Genomic DNA, 18,634 nt, shown 5'->3' on the forward strand with positions numbered 1-18,634 from the left:
AGGGAACAATACATCAGCCAGTATAGCTTAGTGCTTGATTTAACAGCTGATTTCAACAGACCTGGGAGTTGGTGAAGTGAATTCCACAAGCAATGTAATTTTGGTGTTAACATTGGCTTTCTTGTATTTTTGCTTTAAAGGCAAATGTAGCATTTGTGAGGTTAAAATGTGTACAGAGTTCTTTGAATGAAAAGGTGGGACTGGGTTTCGTGGGCTAGTTTATCGCTATAGTTGTGTTTATTCTTTGGGAGACTGTGCTGGGAACTGTAGTGAAAAGGCCATTGTGAAGCCCAGGTGTTCCGAACTGGATTATCACACATTTGGTTTTTAGAAGTGAAGACACATGGGCTGTATAGAGAAGCCAGCCTACGGAGAGAAATGCACTCAGCTCTCAGTTCAGGAGCATATGGCTGTGTAAAGACAGACGGCATTGAGTCCAATCTATGGCCTCTGTAATCTGTGTTTTCCTCTGTCTACAAGTTAGCCACCTTCTGGTGAATTTCCCACCAGGGTAGAGAGAGGATTTCAGCTTTTTTTAGTCTTCTTATGAAGGAATATGACGTTATCTATGCTGTAGAACAAATACTTTCTCCAAACTTTCTGGAAAACTGCATCTTGGAGAGCCCTGCTGGGAACGTGTAGCAAATGTAGGTCTGTGATACTTACCTTGTTCTCCATTTTCTAATGTTTGGAAACACAGCAACTTAAGAAGTTTCAGCTAAATAATGAAAATATACCAGTCCTCCCCTTCCCCCATGAAAGGCACATCTTTTCTTTTTTTTTTTTTTTATGAAAAACATAACCTGAAAACAAAATAACCAAAAAAGAATACAACAAATTTCTAATCACTTGCTGACCTAAATGAGCCCCAGAGGCTGCAATTTATTTGCCTACTAGCTCAGTGGCATTTCTGAGTTCATCAAAGGCTCATCCATCTAGCATTATGTCCTCCTTAGATTTCTCTAGATGTGCTTTGTTCTCCTGGTCATATAATTGCTTCCCTCTTTGCTGGACTGCTGAGACATTGCCAAGGAGCAGTTTGCTCTCCCACTCTCTGTGGACAGGCTAGCACAAACACAGACGAATTTCATACTGCACAGCATATAACTTGCATACAAGAGACTTCCCCTTTGTACCCAAGTATTAACTCTTCCACAGTCTCAGGACCAATAAAACTGACAGCTGGCTTTCTAGGGTGCATTACAGCTTCTGTGCAGCTGCTTAGCCATAATTATTTAATTAGAAGCTGCCAACTGTGCCTATATAAGCATTAATTCATCAAGCTGTTGTGCTGGGGTTAATGGGCCAAAACCATGGGAGGTGCTCTAAAGCTGGAAGTTGGCTGCATGCAAAGATGTTCTTCACAGAGGAACTCGACTTCCATTTGGATTTTAAAAACAAATTGTAATATGGTGACACACTCCTTACATCCAAAGAATTCATTTCAAGCCATTAGACTTTTCTAATAAGTTGGTGATAATGCAGAATCACTTTGCCTGAATCCATATCACGGTAAAAAAAAATGAGCAGACCGAAATTAACACATTGCATCTGGTGGTTGTCAGGCATGGGGAGAGATCCCTTCTTTTCCTGTTTCCTTAATTTTTGCTTCCAAATTTTCCAAGGGAAGTTTGCAGGCCAAAATTTACCAATTTAATTATTAACAGATTAGATTCCTGTCTTGTTTAATCTTTTATACCTGAAGTGGTGCCTTGCACAGACCTAAAATTAGTGGACAACATGAGGTAGTTGTAACTAAATGTTTTATTAATGTAGAACTATGGGCAGGTGTAGTTGTCAGGGTTCTCCAGAGAACCAGACCGACAGGATATGTGTATGTATATGAGAGTAAATATTAAGAGATTTATTATAGGAATTGGCTCACATGCTGTGGGGATTGACAAGTCCCAATTCTGTTGGGTGAGCCATGTGAGGGTGACATTAAGTTCCCTGGGAGAAGTGACTGACTTACACAGAGATAGAAATTCTTTTTTCTGACTTATGAAATTCTCAGTTCTGTCTTTAAGACCTCTAACTGAATGGATAAAGAACTTCCTACGTTCGAGGAAGGCAATCTCCTTTGTTGATTGTACATGTAATCAGTGGTAGATGCAATCAACTGGCAAATGATAGTAGATGCAATTAAGTGACAACTGATGCAAATCCATGTGTGAAATACTTTCACAGTAAAAATCAGGCCAGTGTTTGCTTGACCCAATAACTGGACAACATAACCTAACCAAGTTGATACCACCATCACAGCAGGTAAAAAGTCAACAGGTAGTTGTATATATTTAACAGGGAGGTGAAAAATGTGTTTGTCTCCATCACTCAATCACCAAAATATGATTTGTGAAATACTATGGATATATGTGTAGTTCCCTGCATCAAGAAAGTTAATGTGAGTGATATAAGAGCATAGAAAAGAATTCTCTCCTAGGATTTCCTCTCAAGTGTTTTAGATACTTTCTTTGTATTAATTTATAACAATAAGGAACATGTTTCTCTTTCCCACCCAACTAGCTAAATAATTACTTCTTCTTTCTCATCAAGTGTTATATAGAAGTAGATATCATGAACATCAGACAGTATCTTCTTGATTCACCTCTAAATGAAATGGAAACGAAATAATTCAGAGAAAAAAAGAAGTCCTGGTTTTGAACCAGATAATAATCATTTTATACAATTCAGGAACAAAATCACAGGTATATAGAAATAAATGAACGCTTTATTTCTAGAGCAGTCTACCCAATGTCAGTGAGAAATGGAAGATTGTTCTTGGTTGGAGAGAATTACGTGTATGTCTTAAACCTAGTCATGAGTAAGTTACTTTAGACCAGTGTCTGAAAACACTAAGATTAAAAGCCATTTGTCTCTAATAAAACTGTGATAGCATTCATAGGATGCTTACTCCAAAATATACATGGTGGGTTCTGTGAATTATAGATACAGATGCCAATTCTTCCTTTTCCAGAAATTGCCACTTGTGGGTGCATTTTAGCCTTTCTTCTCTCCACTTCATTTCTTTAAATTTAAATGGTTGCTTCCACAAAAGTCTCTGGATGGCTATATCTGTGGTATATGTCCTCAGGGCTGTTGATTGAGATGGGATGTTGGTAACAGGTAGACAAGGAGGGTACACAGGTGGTTCTGTGGTAGTCTGCTCACCTTTCATTGCAGGAAACCCGAGTTTGATTCCCAGACCATGCAGCCCCCCTCCTAAAAAAAGGAATTTTCTACTTAAAATTCAGTGTTATGGACTTTAATTTGGAAGAAATATATATATATTTGGCCAGACATATGTATATGGTCTGGCCATTGGGAATAATTTGCTTGCTATTTACTTTAGAAGTTTCAATAAAAGTTTGTGTTTTTATAGGAAAACAGGTAGAGATGCAATTATCCTGAAATGACTCCAGCTCTTTTTCTCCTGGTTCCTTGAAAGATGCCAATAACAACTTCAATTCTGATTGACCAGAGAGGTGTGATGTTGGCATGTTCAAATGAAGAACACGGATATGTAGGCGAAACTGTCAAGTATGTGAGGTGTGGCTGCTACCACCACCAACACCTCCTTTCTCTGTGACTTTTATTTCTGTCCTGCTCACCATGGATGTTCTCTTTGCCTCCTGTTTAGTCATCCCTGCTCTCAAGTTCTTCCCCCCATGTTTTCAGGAAAATTTCTGCTCTGTCATTACACTTAAAAGCTTTCAAGGCATATGTTCCCTTTCCTGGGGGCGGTATTAGTACATATGAGCTCTTTAATAATTGTGGATCGTGAAACTTTGTCCCCTGATGAATGTATTCTTAAAGCTTTGAGTTTCTTAATTTACAATGAAAAAATAACGTGAAGTCTAGGGCATCATCTTGAAGTCAATTTAGACCTGTGCTAGGAAGAATGTAGGATGGTAATGGCGATGGTAAAGGGTAGGGAGTAGCAGATGGAATTTGTTCTCTTTAAGATGCTGTGCCCTGAGAGTTGAACTCAATATAAAAATGATATAAGTATGTTAATAAAATATTATACTCTTTCCACTCCCATGCCATACAAGATCTGTTACTGGAGCCCACTGTTTTGTGGAAGGCAGTTAAAGTGGTTTCTTCCCAGGTGTGTGGTATCTTTGAATGAATTTGGCAGTGAGAAAAGTGCCAGCATGTGGTCAGGAAGGCAAGGTCTCTGAGGGTGCTCCCCAGGACCTCAATATGCTAAAAAAAAAAAACATATATGGTTGGAAGGGAAGGCCACATGTTCCTGACAGCCTCATGAGGTTTGGATATTAACAAAAAGATAAGGAATGGAAATAACTGAGAATGTGCCATGAAGTTCCATTTGGAGCACTTCCAAGCACGAACTGTGGAGCAGAGTCAGTACACATTGAAGGAGCTGCACTTTCATGCACAGAAAAGATGTTCTTCGGAAATCGATAGATGAATGCTCAGTTTCTGCATCACAACTGACTGTTGCTCTTTTTCTGTCATCTTTGGTCTCTCTGTCATTTGTGGCTTCCCACAAATACTGCATTTCTTGGCAAGTCACTTAAAATTTTTCTTTTACAGACATTTTCAATTGCAACCAAAAGCTGAGACAATAGTATTATGAACTTCCACGTGACCATCTCCAAACGCCAATAATTCCAACGATTGCTGCAAGGCCGTTCTTGTCTCATCTGTGTTCCTCCTGTCGCCACTGGATTATTTTGAAGCAAATCCCAGACATCAATCATTTCATTCATCCACAAATACTATAGTATACCTCTCTTTTAAGTCTCTTTTCATCTATAGATCTCTCTCTCTCAACTTTCTCCCCTTTCCTCCTGTCATCTTTCTCTTTTTTCCTTTTTTTTTTCTCTTTCTTTTTTTTGCATAATTTATTTGTAGAAACCAGATTGTTGTCTGTTGTGTTGAATAACCCATGTTCTGGGTTTTGCTGACCCATCTCTGTGATCCCTGTGGTGTCATTCACATGTTTTTCTGGCCCCTGTATTTTCTGTAAACTGGTTGTTAGATCTAATTTCCAGTTTCTAGAGGCTTGATCAGATTCAGGTTCAGTATCTTTGGCAAGAAATCCTTATAGATGGTGGCAAGTCCAAGTGCATTGGAAGATTGAAATGTTGTATACTTTGGAGGCCAAGAGTAGGGTACATTTTATTGTTAGCTTTGTTTTTCATATTCATCAAACGATTAAATAGCAAGTGGCGTCTATTCTGTCCAAAGTCCAAGATGAGTCTGAAGATACAAGCAGGCAATCAAAAAGGCACCTTATTGTTCTTTCCAGCATTCAAGAACTATCCAGCTCATCACAGCTTGTCATTAGACTGGGCTTCCTTTAGGTGTGCGAGGCTACCAGCTGGGCACTGGGTCCTGCTTACTGCGAGGAGGAATCATTTTGGATAGGAAAGTTTGCCACCTGGCTATTCTAATTTTACATTTGAATATAATATATGTCTTAGATTTTTCAACTATGCTGAAGTCCCGCTGAACTCAGCATCTGTGTCTCCCAGACCTTATCACTGGAAATGGCACCCAATTGCTGAAAGGAGAATGAAACCTGGGTGGTGTCCCTGAGTCTTCGTTCTCCCTAATCACTTTTTCTACTCTATAACAAGTCCTTTTGGTTCTTCTTCACCTTTCTCAAGTCCATCCACTTCGTTCTACCTCCACTTAGGCTACCCTAGCCCAAGCTACCAGCGGTGCTTGTCTAGACCACTGCAAGGAAACGAAACTGTTCTCCCCTCCCTGTGTCCGTGTTGTCTGTCCCCTTTGGATCTATTCTCCATGCTGCAAACATAGTGAGATTTCTAAAATATGAGTCCACTCCTCTGCTTAAAATATTTCATTGTCTTACAATTGCTGTTTGAATAAAACACAGTCTCCTTAAAATAACCCACAGCCCTTTAGACAATGACATCTACTTCCCTCCCCAGCTCTTCAGTTGCCATCTTATCCCTTGCATTTTTACCTTCAGCCATGATAGATCTCTTTCACTTCCTGTACACTATTGTATACTTGCTTCTAGGTTTCTGTAAACAATGTTCGCTCTGTCTGGAATCAGGCCTCCACCTGCTTTCATCAGCTAAATTCTTTAAGTCCCAGTTTAGAGGTTACTCTTTCTGGGATGCCTTTTCTAGACCACCATATCTGGATTAGGTGCCCTTCATCTCTGCCCCATAGGACCCTGTTTTCCTACCGTAGTGCTAATAACACTGAATTATATTTGCTTATTTAACTCTTCCTCCAACATTAGACTTTGAACTCTGTGAAAATAGGAACTGTTTTATTAATAACAATATAGTAGGCATAATATTTAAATATGTCTATAAATATTTGTTAAAAGAATGGAAAAAAAACAAAGCCCACTGTAGGGTCCTGTTCTTGTCATAGATGCCACTGTCTTGAATGTACCATCGCATTATCTATTAACAGAAAAGGTGGAGCACCGCAGTGGTGCAGTTGGTGCTTTAAGTAATAAAATGGTATTTCCTGACATTCATTGGGAGCTTCAGACATGTGTTAAGTGCTTGACATAAGATAGCTGTGCCCTTAGCACCTGCTTGATTCAGCTCAAGGAAACTTAGAAAAACACCAGCAAGCAGCAGAGTCTCCTGTGCTCACCTTTAGTCCATTCCTCCAAACTGGGGCAAATTGAAGCTGGGCTTGGGTGAAGGTTGAAGAACTCAGATTCAGAAAAGTGCTTCAAAATTGAGAAACTACCCCTGGTAGGAAAAAAAAAATGTACTAGAATGCAAAATGGGTTATGAGATTGCTTGTCCTAGTTTGCCAGCTGATGGAATGCAATATACCAGAAACGGAATGGCTTTTAAAAAAGGGAATTTAATAGGGCCTAGAAAATGTCCCAATTAAAGCAAGTCTTATAAAAATGTCCAGATTAAGGCACCAACAAGAGTTTACCTTCACTCAAGAAAGGCCGATGAAGTTTAGGGTTTCTCTCTCAACTGGAAAGGCATGTGGCAAACATGGCGACATCTGCTAGCTTTCTGTCCAGGCTTCTTGCTTCAAGAAGCTCCCCTAGTGGTGCTCTCCTTCTTTATTTACTTCCAAAGGTTACTGGCTGGTGGTCTCTGTAGTTCTGGTGTCTCTGCTGCTCTTGTCATTCTCAAGCTTTCTCCAAAATGCTTCCTCTTTTAAAGGATTCCAGTATGATAATCAAGACCCACCTGGAATGGGTAGAGTTACATCTCCCTCTATTCAAAAGTTAATACCCACAAATGGGTGAGTCACATCTCCATGGAGATAACCTAATCAAGTTTCCACCCTATAGTATTGAATAGGGATTAGAAGAAATGCTTGCTCCCACAAGATTGATTAGGATTAAAACATGGCTTTTCTAGGGCACATAAGCCTTTCAAACCAGCACACTGCCCAAGTTGTCATCTTGATTTTCTTACTGCTAAAAATAGTCAATTTCCTCCCTCCTTCCCTATAAAAGTTATTGATTTCTTAATGCCAGGGACACTATAATATGGTGGATAAGCCTGAATGTTGGGGCCCAGACTGTCTGAGGTTGTATCCAGTTGTGCTACTCTCTCATATTTGATAATTGACAAATTACTTTTGTATTTCACCTTTCTCACCTGTAACCTGGAAATGATAATAGTCCCTGCCTCATAGCATTGTTATGAGACTCAAATGAGTTTGATGTGTGTAAAGAGTTTAGAGCAGTTCCTTATACCTAGTCAGTGCTGCAGAAGTGTTAGTAAATCCATTCTAGGACATCTGGAGAGACTGGCATGAGTGAGACACAGGTGCTCCCTTTAAATAACTTAAACCTGATTCTTTGTAATAAGTCCTCTTTTCCCAGTCTGTTGATCCAAACATGTTAAAACAAATAAACAAAAGAATCTGGAAGTGAATTTCTCTTTTTAAAGTCTAGCAATTTTTTTAATTGAATCTAAATAAACATAAAAATGAACCCTTCCAAAAGCTCCAAATTCCAGTAACTCTTTTCTTCCCTCCAGCTATACCATAGTGGAGTCATTAGTGACTCTACCCCACATCTTGTTTTCAACCTATGGCTTTTCAGAGTCCTAGGATGATATGTGGTAGAATTGAAAATTAAGAATACAATTTAAATTATGTAGTCATTTACTGTAGAATTAGAATAACCTTTTATGAATCTCAACCTAGAGAGCATTCTCCTTAATGACGACAGAAAATGGTTATTGAGTATGCCACTGACAATGGGATCATTTAAATTGCTCCAGAAATGAAAACAAGACTTATTTTTTTGCTTCACACTGTGAGTAACGGTGCTGTGTGGCATTTTTTTTTTTTCAGTTTTTTTTTTTATTAATTAAAAAAAGAATTAACAAGACAATTAGAAATCATTCCAATCTACATGTACAATCAGTAATTCTTAATAACATCACATAGTTGCATATTCATCATTTCTTAGTACATTTGCATCGATTTAGAAAAAGAAATAAAAAGACAACAGAATAAGAATTAAAACAATAATAGAAAGAAAAAAAAACAAAAAAAACAAAAACAAAAAACCTATACCTCACATGCAGCTTCATTCAGTGTTTTAACATAATTGCATTACAATTGGGTAGTATTGTGCTGTCCATTTCTGAGTTTTTATATCCAGTCCTGTTGTACAGGCTGTATCCCTTCATCTCCAATTATCCCTTCTCTTTTTTTTTTTTTTTAATTAACGGAAAAAAAGAAATTAACCCAAATTTAGAGATCATACCATTCTACACATGCAATCATTAATTCTTAACATCATCACATAGATGCATGATCATCATTTCTTAGTACATTTGCATTGGTTTGGAAGAACTAGCAACATAACCGAAAAAGATATAGAATGTTAATATAGAGAAAAAAATAAAAGTAATAATAGTAAAATCAAAACAAAACAAAACAAAACAAAAACCTATAGCTCAGATGCAGCTTCATTCAGTGTTTTAACATGATTACTTTACAATTAGGTATTATTGTGCTGTCCATTTTTGAGTTTTTGTATCTAGTCCTGTTGCACAGTCTGTATCCCTTCAGCTTCAATTACCCATTGTCTTACCCTGTTTCTAACTCCTGCTGAACTCTGTTACCAATGACATATTTCAAGTTTATTCTCGAATGTCCGTTCACATCAGTGGGACCATACAGTATTTGTCCTTTAGTTTTTGGCTGGATTCACTCAGCATAATATTCTCTAGGTCCATCCATGTTATTACATGGTTCATAAGTTTATCTTGTCTTAAAGCTGCATAATATTCCATCGTATGTATATACCACAGTTTGTTTAGCCACTCTTCTGTTGATGGAGATTTTGGCTGTTTCCATCTCTTTGCAATTGTAAATAATGCTGCTATAAACATTGGTGTGCAAATGTCCGTTTGTGTCTTTGCCCTTAAGTCCTTTGAGTAGATACCTAGCAATGGTATTGCTGGGTCGTATGGCAATTCTATATTCAGCTTTTTGAGGAACCACCAAACTGCCTTCCACAGTGGTTGCACCCTTTGACATTCCCACCAACAGTGGATAAGTGTGCCTCTTTCTCCGCATCCTCTCCAGCACTTGTCATTTTCCGTTTTGTTGATAATGGCCATTCTGGTGGGTGTGAGATGATATCTCATTGTGGTTTTGATTTGCATTTCTCTAATGGCCAGGGACATTGAGCATCTCTTCATGTGCCTCTTGGCCATCCGTATTTCCTCTTCTGAGAGGTGTCTGTTCAAGTCTTTTTCCCATTTTGTAATTGGGTTGGCTGTCTTTTTGTTGTTGAGATGAACAATCTCTTTATAAATTCTGGATACTAGACCTTTATCTGATATATCATTTCCAAATATTGTCTCCCATTGTGAAGGCTGTCTTTCTACTTTCTTGATGAAGTTCTTTGATGCACAAAAGTGTTTAATTTTGAGGAGTTCCCATTTATTTATTTCCTTCTTCAGTGCTCTTGCTTTAGGTTTAAGGTCCATAAAACCGCCTCCAGTTGTAAGATCCATAAGATATCTCCCAACATTTTCCTCTAACTGTTTTATGGTCTTAGACCTAATGTTTAGATCTTTGATCCATTTTGAGTTAACTTTTATATAGGGTGTGAGAGATGGGTCTTCTTTCATTCTTTTGCATATGGATATCCAGTTCTCTAGGCACCATTTATTGAAGAGACTGCTCTGTCCCAGGTGAGTTGGCTTGACTGCCTTATCAAAGATCAAATGTCCATAGATGAGAGGGTCTATATCTGAGCACTCTATTCGATTCCATTGGTCGATATATCTATCTTTATGCCAATACCATGCTGTTTTGACCACTGTGGCTTCATAATATGCCTTAAAGTCAGGCAGCGCGAGACCTCCAGCTTCGTTTTTTTTCCTCAAGATGTTTTTAGCAATTCGGGGCACCCTGCCCTTCCAGATAAATTTGCTTATTGGTTTTTCTATTTCTGAAAAATAAGTTGTTGGGATTTTGATTGGTATTGCATTGAATCTGTAAATCAATTTAGGTAGGATTGACATCTTAACTATATTTAGTCTTCCAATCCATGAACACGGTATGCCCTTCCATCTATTTAGGTCTTCTGTGATTTCTTTTAGCAGTTTTTTGTAGTTTTCTTTATATAGGTTTTTTGTCTCTTTAGTTAAATTTATTCCTAGGTATTTTATTCTTTTAGTTGCAATTGTAAATGGGATTCGTTTCTTGATTTCCCCCTCCGCTTGTTCATTACTAGTGTATAGAAATGCTACAGATTTTTGAATGTTGATCTTGTAACCTGCTACTTTGCTGTACTCATTTATTAGCTCTAGTAGTTTTGTTGTGGATTTTTCCGGGTTTTCGACGTATAGTATCATATCGTCTGCAAACAGTGATAGTTTTACTTCTTCCTTTCCAATTTTGATGCCTTGTATTTCTTTTTCTTGTCTAATTGCTCTGGCTAGAACCTCCAACACAATGTTGAATAATAGTGGTGATAGTGGACATCCTTGTCTTGTTCCTGATCTTAGGGGGAAAGTTTTCAATTTTTCCCCATTGAGGATGATATTACTTGTGGGTTTTTCATATATTCCCTCTATCATTTTAAGGAAGTTCCCTTGTATTCCTATCTTTTGAAGTGTTTTCAACAGGAAAGGATGTTGAATCTTGTCGAATGCCTTCTCTGCATCAATTGAGATGATCATGTGATTTTTCTGCTTTGATTTGTTGATATGGTGTATTACATTAATTGATTTTCTTATGTTGAACCATCCTTGCATACCTGGGATGAATCCTACTTGGTCATGATGTATAATTCTTTTAATGTGTTGTTGGATACGATTTGCTAGAATTTTATTGAGGATTTTTGCATCTGTATTCATTAGAGAGATTGGTCTGTAGTTTTCTTTTTTTGTAATATCTTTGCCTGGTTTTGGTATGAGGGTGATGTTGGCTTCATAGAATGAATTAGGTAGTTTTCCCTCCACTTCGATTTTTTTGAAGAGTTTGAAGAGAATTGGTACTAATTCTTTCTGGAACGTTTGGTAGAATTCACATGTGAAGCCATCTGGTCCTGGACTTTTCTTTTTAGGAAGCTTTTGAATGACTAATTCAATTTCTTTACTTGTGATTGGTTTGTTGAGGTCATCTATGTCTTCTTGAGTCAAAGTTGGTTGTTCATGTCTTTCCAGGAACCCGTCCATTTCCTCTAAATTGTTGTATTTATTAGCGTAAAGTTGTTCATAGTATCCTGTTATTACCTCCTTTATTTCTGTGAGGTCAGTAGTTATGTCTCCTCTTCCATTTCTGATCTTATTTATTTGCATCCTCTCTCTTCTTCTTTTTGTCAATCTTGCTAAGGGCCCATCAATCTTATTGATTTTCTCATAGAACCAACTTCTGGCCTTATTGATTTTCTCTATTGTTTTCATGTTTTCAATTTCATTTATTTGTGCTCTAATCTTTGTTATTTCTTTCCTTTTGCTTGCTTTGGGGTTAGCTTGCTGTTCTTTCTCCAGTTCTTCCAAATGGATAGTTAATTCCTGAATTTTTGCCTTTTCTTCTTTTCTGATATAGGCATTTAGAGCAATAAATTTCCCTCTTAGCACTGCCTTTGCTGCATCCCATAAGTTTTGATATGTTGTGTTTTCATTTTCATTCGCCTCGAGGTATTTGCTAATTTCTCTTGCAATTTCTTCTTTGACCCAGTCGTTGTTTAGGAGTGTGTTGTTGAGCCTCCACGTATTTGTGAATTTTCTGGCACTCTGCCTATTATTGATTTCCAACATCATTCCTTTATGGTCCGAGAAAGTGTTGTGTAAGATTTCAATCTTTTTAAATTTGTTGAGACTTGCTTTGTGACCCAGCATATGGTCTATCTTTGAGAATGATCCATGAGCACTTGAGAAAAAGGTGTATCCTGCTGTTGTGGGATGTAATGTCCTATAAATGTCTATTAAGTCTAGTTCATTTATAGTAATATTCAGATTCTCTATTTCTTTGTTGATCCTCTGTCTAGATGTTCTGTCCCTTGATGAGAGTGGTGAGTTGAAGTCTCCAACTATTATGGTATATGAGTCTATTTCCCTTTTCAGTGTTTGCAGTATATTCCTCACGTATTTTGGGGCATTCTGATTCGGTGCATAAATATTTATGATTGTTATGTCTTCTTGTTTAATTGTTCCTTTTATTAGTATATAGTGTCCTTCTTTGTCTCTTTTAACTGTTTTACATTTGAAGTCTAATTTGTTGGATATTAGTATAGCCACTCCTGCTCTTTTCTGGTTGTTATTTGCATGAAATATCTTTTCCCAACCTTTCACTTTCAACCTATGTTTATCTTTGGGTCTAAGATGTGTTTCCTGTAGACAGCATATAGAAGGATCCTGTTTTTTAATCCATTCTGCCAATCTATGTCTTTTGATTGGGGAATTCAGTCCATTGACATTTAGTGTTATTACTGTTTGGATAATATTTTCCTCTAACATTTTGCCTTTTGTATTATATATATCATATCTGATTTTCCTTCTTTCTACACTCTTTTCCATATCTCTCTGTTCTGTCTTTTTGTATCTGACTCTAGTGCTCCCTTTAGTATTTCTTGCAGAGCTGGTCTCTTGGTCACAAATTCTTTCAGTGACTTTTTGTCTGAGAATGTTTTAATTTCTCCCTCATTTTTGAAGGATAATTTTGCTGGATATAGGAGTCTTGGTTGGCAGTTTTTCTCTTTTAGTATTTTAAATATATCATCCCACTGTCTTCTAGCTTCCATGGTTTCTGCTGAGAAATCTACACAAAGTCTTATTGGGTTTCCCTTGTATGTAATGGATCGTTTTTCTCTTGCTGCTTTCAAGATCTTCTCTTTCTCTTTGACCTCTGACATTCTAACTAGTAAGTGTCTTGGAGAACGCCTATTTGGGTCTAATCTCTTTGGGGTGCGCTGCACTTCTTGGATCTGTAATTTTAGGTCTTTCATAAGAGTTGGGAAATTTTCAGTGATAATTTCTTCCATTAGTTTTTCTCCTCCTTTTCCCTTCTCTTCTCCTTCTGGGACACCCACAACACGTATATTTGTGCGGTTCATATTGTCCTTGAGTTCCCTGATACCCTGTTCAAATTTTTCCATTCTTTTCCCTATAGTTTCTGTTTCTTTTTGGAATTCAGATGTTCCATCCTCCAAATCACTAATTCTATCTTCTGTCTCTTTAAATCTATCATTGTAGCTATCCATTATTTTTTCTATGTTTGCTACTTTATCCTTCACTTCCATAAGTGCTGCGATTTGTTTTTTCAGTTTTTCTATTTCTTCTTTATGTTCAGCCCATGTCCTCTTCATGTCCTCCCTCAATTTATCGATTTCATTTTTGAAGAGGTTTTCCATTTCTGTTCGTATATTCAGCATTAGTTGTCTCAGCTCTTGTGTCTCATTTGAGCTATTGGTTTGTTCCTTTGACTGAGCCATATTCTCAATCTTTTGAGCGTGGACAGTTATCTTCTGCTGCTGGCGTCTGGGCATTTATTCAGATTTCTCTTGGTGTTGGACCCAGCAAGGTTGTAATATTTTTCTGTGAAATCTCTGGGTTCTGTTTTTCTTATCCTGCCCAGTAGGTGGCGCTCGTGGCACACGTTTGTCTGCGGGTCCCACCAGTAAAAGGTGCTGTGGGACCTTAAACTTTGGAAAACTCTCGCCGTCCTGGGGGTTCGCTAGCCGAAGCGGCTTGAGCCGGCCCGGGGTCCCAATGCAGGGAGGGTTGCTGGTCGCCGCAGCCAGGGAAAGAGCCCGTCCGAATTTCCTAGTCGGCCCTGGGCAACAAGCGTGGCGGGAGGGCGCCAGCGGCAGCGGCCCGCCCGAGAGAGTGCACGTTCCCCGGGAGTCACGGGGTCACCGTTCTCCGCGGCCTGGGGGTTTCCGATCCAATTCTCTCAGTTGGTCCGGGGGCTGCGCGTGGTGTGGGCGCCAGTCGCCTTGGTTTCAGGGGACCACCTCTCCAATTCTCCCAGCCGGCCCGGGAAGGGGGAAGGGAGTAACTCCGGCCGCTTGCCACCCCGCCCGGTAAGGCCCGCGCGCCTCGGCGATCTCACCCGAGCTGCTTCTCTCAGCCAGACAGCCGTTCCAGGATGGGGTACGCTGTCTTTTTTATCTCTGTTGTGGCTTTGGGCGCTTTCTGTATCGTTTCTACTCCCCTAGTAGGTGTCCTGGAGAAGAAACTAAGATCCGCGCGTCTTACTAAGCCGCCATCTTCCAGCTGCTGTGTGGCATTTAATATGACCCATTCAACCGCTGCCCCATGAGAAGATCATACTTTTTCTTTCTATTAATTGATCCCATTCCAAACCAGAAAGTTATAATAATTTCCCCACCCCAACTTATTATAACCCTTTCCTGAGTGAATCTAATACAATGTGATTGTGAACCAGTCACATCCGTAAGAGACTTTCAGACTGGTGTACATTGTGATTTTAGACATCATGTGGACTGAACAGATAAATTCTGTTAGGCAACTAGATAGAGAAAAAGAGAGCTAAGTTCTGGTGATGGTGACTTTTCTATAAAGGGGATCCTGGGACAGCAGGAAATGCTAAGTGATTTGGGGTAAGGGAGATGGGGCAGATGGATGATAGAGTGTGGCACAGGCTTGGGGTTAACACTAAGGAAATATTCCAGACCTGGAACCAAGTGTTGCAGAGTTCTGAAAATACCCCAGACAGAAGAAGAGCCAGTTTACAATGCAAAGCACATCAAGGACTGGTCAGGCATCATGGCTCCTTTTCTTACAGCTTAAGCATACAATTACGTCTATGGGAGGAATTTCCTATAGGTATGCATCTGAAAATTTATACTGTAATGCAGATAGAAACTAGGATTCTGTTCTCAGTAATTTGCTTTCTTGTTAACCAGGTAAAATACGTTTTCTTTAAATAGAGGGATGACTGTGTGGGTTATTTCACAATGTTCCTGGTTGCAACAAAATAGGAAGAGGTTGGTTCCTGTTTGCTTAAAAAAGTATGCCTTGATATATTCTTATGCTTAGAAAGTCAACTTGCTATCCTAGATCTTGCAAGTATGATTGTCCAGATTTTCCATGATTCCATTTTTGTACTTCTAACTCTTGAATTTACTCAAATATATATTGGGATAGAGTAAGAAAAATGAAACCTTTTTCAAAGAAAACAGTTTTTCCTATTATAAAACTAGCATGTATTCCTTTTCAATAAATATTCTTCTTTAAAAAAAAAAAACGATGCCTTAGAAAATGAGCCATTTTGTTTGGCTTTCCTGGATAAAGCTCCCTGTGGCAGGGAGAGGAGATAGCTGATAATTTAACGTGTGATGCCTTCAACATTTTAAAGGCCACTTTTAGGCCTACATGGATGCTGAACAATGTAAAATATTTATTTGTTTAGAAAGATCTTACTGACTCATACTTAGTGAGGACCTATCTTATATAAAGTACCTTTTTGTAGGACTGTCCAATTGAGATGGATAGAAAATGCCATATTTGTATGCAAAGTATCAGGATTCCAATTCACAGAATGTCCTTATGCTAATGATTTTGTAGCGCTTCTCAACAATCTGCCAGGGAAGTGATTAACAATCTGTACACACCTCATTGATTGAAAACTGCTGGGACTTCCAAACCTTCCTTCATCTGCATCTCTCCATGCAGACATAAAACGGAAATACAGTGACACCTGATCACGTTTTCTAACATATCTTGACATCCCTTCATCAGACTGACTTCCTGTAAAAGGCAGATTCAGTTCTAGCCATCGTTGATTTGTCAAAGGTGTTGTTTTCTACCTTCTGGCCGCCTGCGTCAACGCCAGGCATTGTGACCTTACTCTGCCCTTTACACTTGTGTGGGTTAGGTTTCTAGGTGCCTCTGTGATGTTTGGCTCATGCACTCCTGCTAGAAATGTTTACTGAACACCTACTATGCACGTGACACTGCATTAAGTTCTAGGGATGCATCTGCGAGCAAGAAGCGCGTGATCACTGTTCTCATAGAGAGGAAGACAGGCCTAGTGACTGGGCAGTTTCGATTCAGTGTGATGGGGGATTGCAAACCAATGTGAGAATGGGAGCGAGCTTCTAACGTGAATTTGGGGTGACAGGAAATTAAACCAGATGTGATAGTAATGCTTAAATCTTTAATGCGCTTGTTGACCTTAAGATACTAGCTAGCTCATGATGTCATAAAAGTTATATTGAAGGATGGCATAGGAGAACCTTCAGATCATTAGCAATAATTTCATTTCTCATTTAATTAGATTTTTCCTGTGACTGCTGGGCAAAGTTTTAGTCACTCCAGGGATCTATTTCTTCTGTTCTTAATTCTTCTGTTTTTTTCAAACCTTTGTTTTGTTAAAGTATATGCGTAAAATCAGAATCCAAATCATAGCCTTAGATGACCAGTAATTGATTTTACAGATATTTTATGGTAATACCTTATTTATAATGTTTTCTTAATTTATCTTATCTTATATTTTATGATGATTTTTAAAATGGTATGTGACATTGCTATTATTATTACTATTTTAACTTTAGGATTAAAATAATCCTAAGATTTCTGATTTATCTTGTCAGTCTTGTTCACAACTCATTTCCAGCAACTTCTACGGTATCGAATACACAGGAGATACTCGATAAATGCTTGTTAAATGAATGGCTGAATCTATAATGCCACATTTTAAAGAAAGAAAATGTAAAACACAAAATGAACGAAAATTCTTCCCAGTTCCATTTGCTATTTGCATTCAACGATGGATGTACCCTGTGGGTGCATTGATTGAATACGCAAATACCATCAAATCTATCTGGATAAAAGCCCTAGGTCCATCACTTATGCCAACACACACCCGGGCAAGTGTTTTAACCTTTTTACACTTCCATCACTCAGGGTGAGAGAGGGACAAGGAAGCTTCTCTCATGGTAGTGCTGCGGGGACTAAACCAAGGTCATGCTGTCTTATTAGCTTTGTCCTCATCAGTGTCCAGGAATTTCATCTCTAGGTTGTTTTAGTTCATTGCACAAATAAGTGTGCCTGGACCCAGAAGGAGAAGCTGATCCTGCCTTTGTAGAACAGAAGTCCAGCCGCCTGCCTGCTGGTCCCACTCCAGGCTGTCACCCTGCAACCTCCATGCCTCTGAGAAAGGAGAGACACCTAACATAACAGTCCTTTCTCTGGCCCCCTCAGTGTGCTCACTTCTCATGCCCCTTCTCGAGGCTCTCCTCTGCCCACAGTGCTCCTTAGAACAGGCCAGGTTTCTTTCCCACCTTCTGGTCTGCACACTCTTCCTTCCACCCCTCTCCTTTCTAAATCTTATTCCTTCTTCAGAGTCAGGCTTTAATGGCTTTCCATACAATGACCTCCCATTACTATCCCGGCTCAAAAACCAATGTCCTCCCAACTGCTCTCTATTTAGAACCTTATGTCCATCATGAGACTGTTCATTGTGTAATTATTTGCTTCACTTACTTGTTTGCTATCTGTCTCTCTGAGTAGACTGTAAGCTTCCTGGAGCAAGGGCTGTGTCCTGTTCTCCTGTGTGCATGATGCCTGGGGCATAGCAAGCACTCAATAAGTTATTTTTCCTCATTACCAACGCCCTGCCACCTTCACTCTACCATATAAAGCTATAATAGTAGGGTTCTCTCTCATGGTGAAGGCAATTGAATTTCAGTCTCTAATTGATGTTTCATGTGTATGTACATGTGGAAATATATGTATATATGTAAATATAATATCTTGCTAGTATTATAGAAAGAAATGTGAGGATAAAAAAGAAAAGGGCATGGGATGTGAGGGTAGTTCAGTGGTAGAATTCTCACTTACCATGCAGGAGACCTGGCTTCGATTCCCAGCCCATGCACTTCCCAAGCAAACAAAAGAAACCAACAAAAACAAACAAACAAACAAATTGAACAAATGGTCCTGCAGTAACCGGGGTACTTACATGGAAAAAAGGATGAAATGTGACCCTGCCATACAGTACAAAGAAAGAAGCGGGGTGGGGGGGGGGTGAAGGAAGGAGGGAGGGAGGGAGGAAGGAAAGAAGAAAGGAGAGAAAGAAATAAAAAGGCAACTTAAATCCTGAGAAAGAGAGTAAGAGATAGTGATAGGAGTAGGGAAAGCTACTTTGATAAGTCACTTACCCTGTTATTATATAAGATTGAGTAGCGAAGATATCT

General features: G+C 38.9%; 1 protein-coding gene and 2 long non-coding RNA genes across 3 annotated transcripts in view; 2 read left to right on the forward strand and 1 right to left on the reverse strand.

The window, feature by feature from the left end:
* The window catches only part of LOC143663929 (uncharacterized), a 36,066-nt gene that overhangs the window by 6,712 nt on the left and 10,720 nt on the right, over positions 1-18,634 (reverse strand). The window contains exon 2 of the long non-coding RNA XR_013166235.1: positions 17,922-18,002. This is a non-coding gene — a long non-coding RNA (uncharacterized LOC143663929). The remainder of the gene's footprint in view (positions 1-17,921; positions 18,003-18,634) is intronic.
* Positions 1-18,634, forward strand: part of KCTD16 (potassium channel tetramerization domain containing 16) — a 295,957-nt gene that overhangs the window by 3,029 nt on the left and 274,294 nt on the right. The gene's annotated exons all lie outside the window — the stretch shown is intronic.
* Positions 1-18,634, forward strand: part of LOC143663928 (uncharacterized) — a 177,639-nt gene that overhangs the window by 888 nt on the left and 158,117 nt on the right. The gene's annotated exons all lie outside the window — the stretch shown is intronic.

The sequence above is a fragment of the Tamandua tetradactyla genome, chromosome 20 (genome assembly GCF_023851605.1).
Source record: "Tamandua tetradactyla isolate mTamTet1 chromosome 20, mTamTet1.pri, whole genome shotgun sequence".
NCBI lineage: Eukaryota > Metazoa > Chordata > Mammalia > Pilosa > Myrmecophagidae > Tamandua > Tamandua tetradactyla.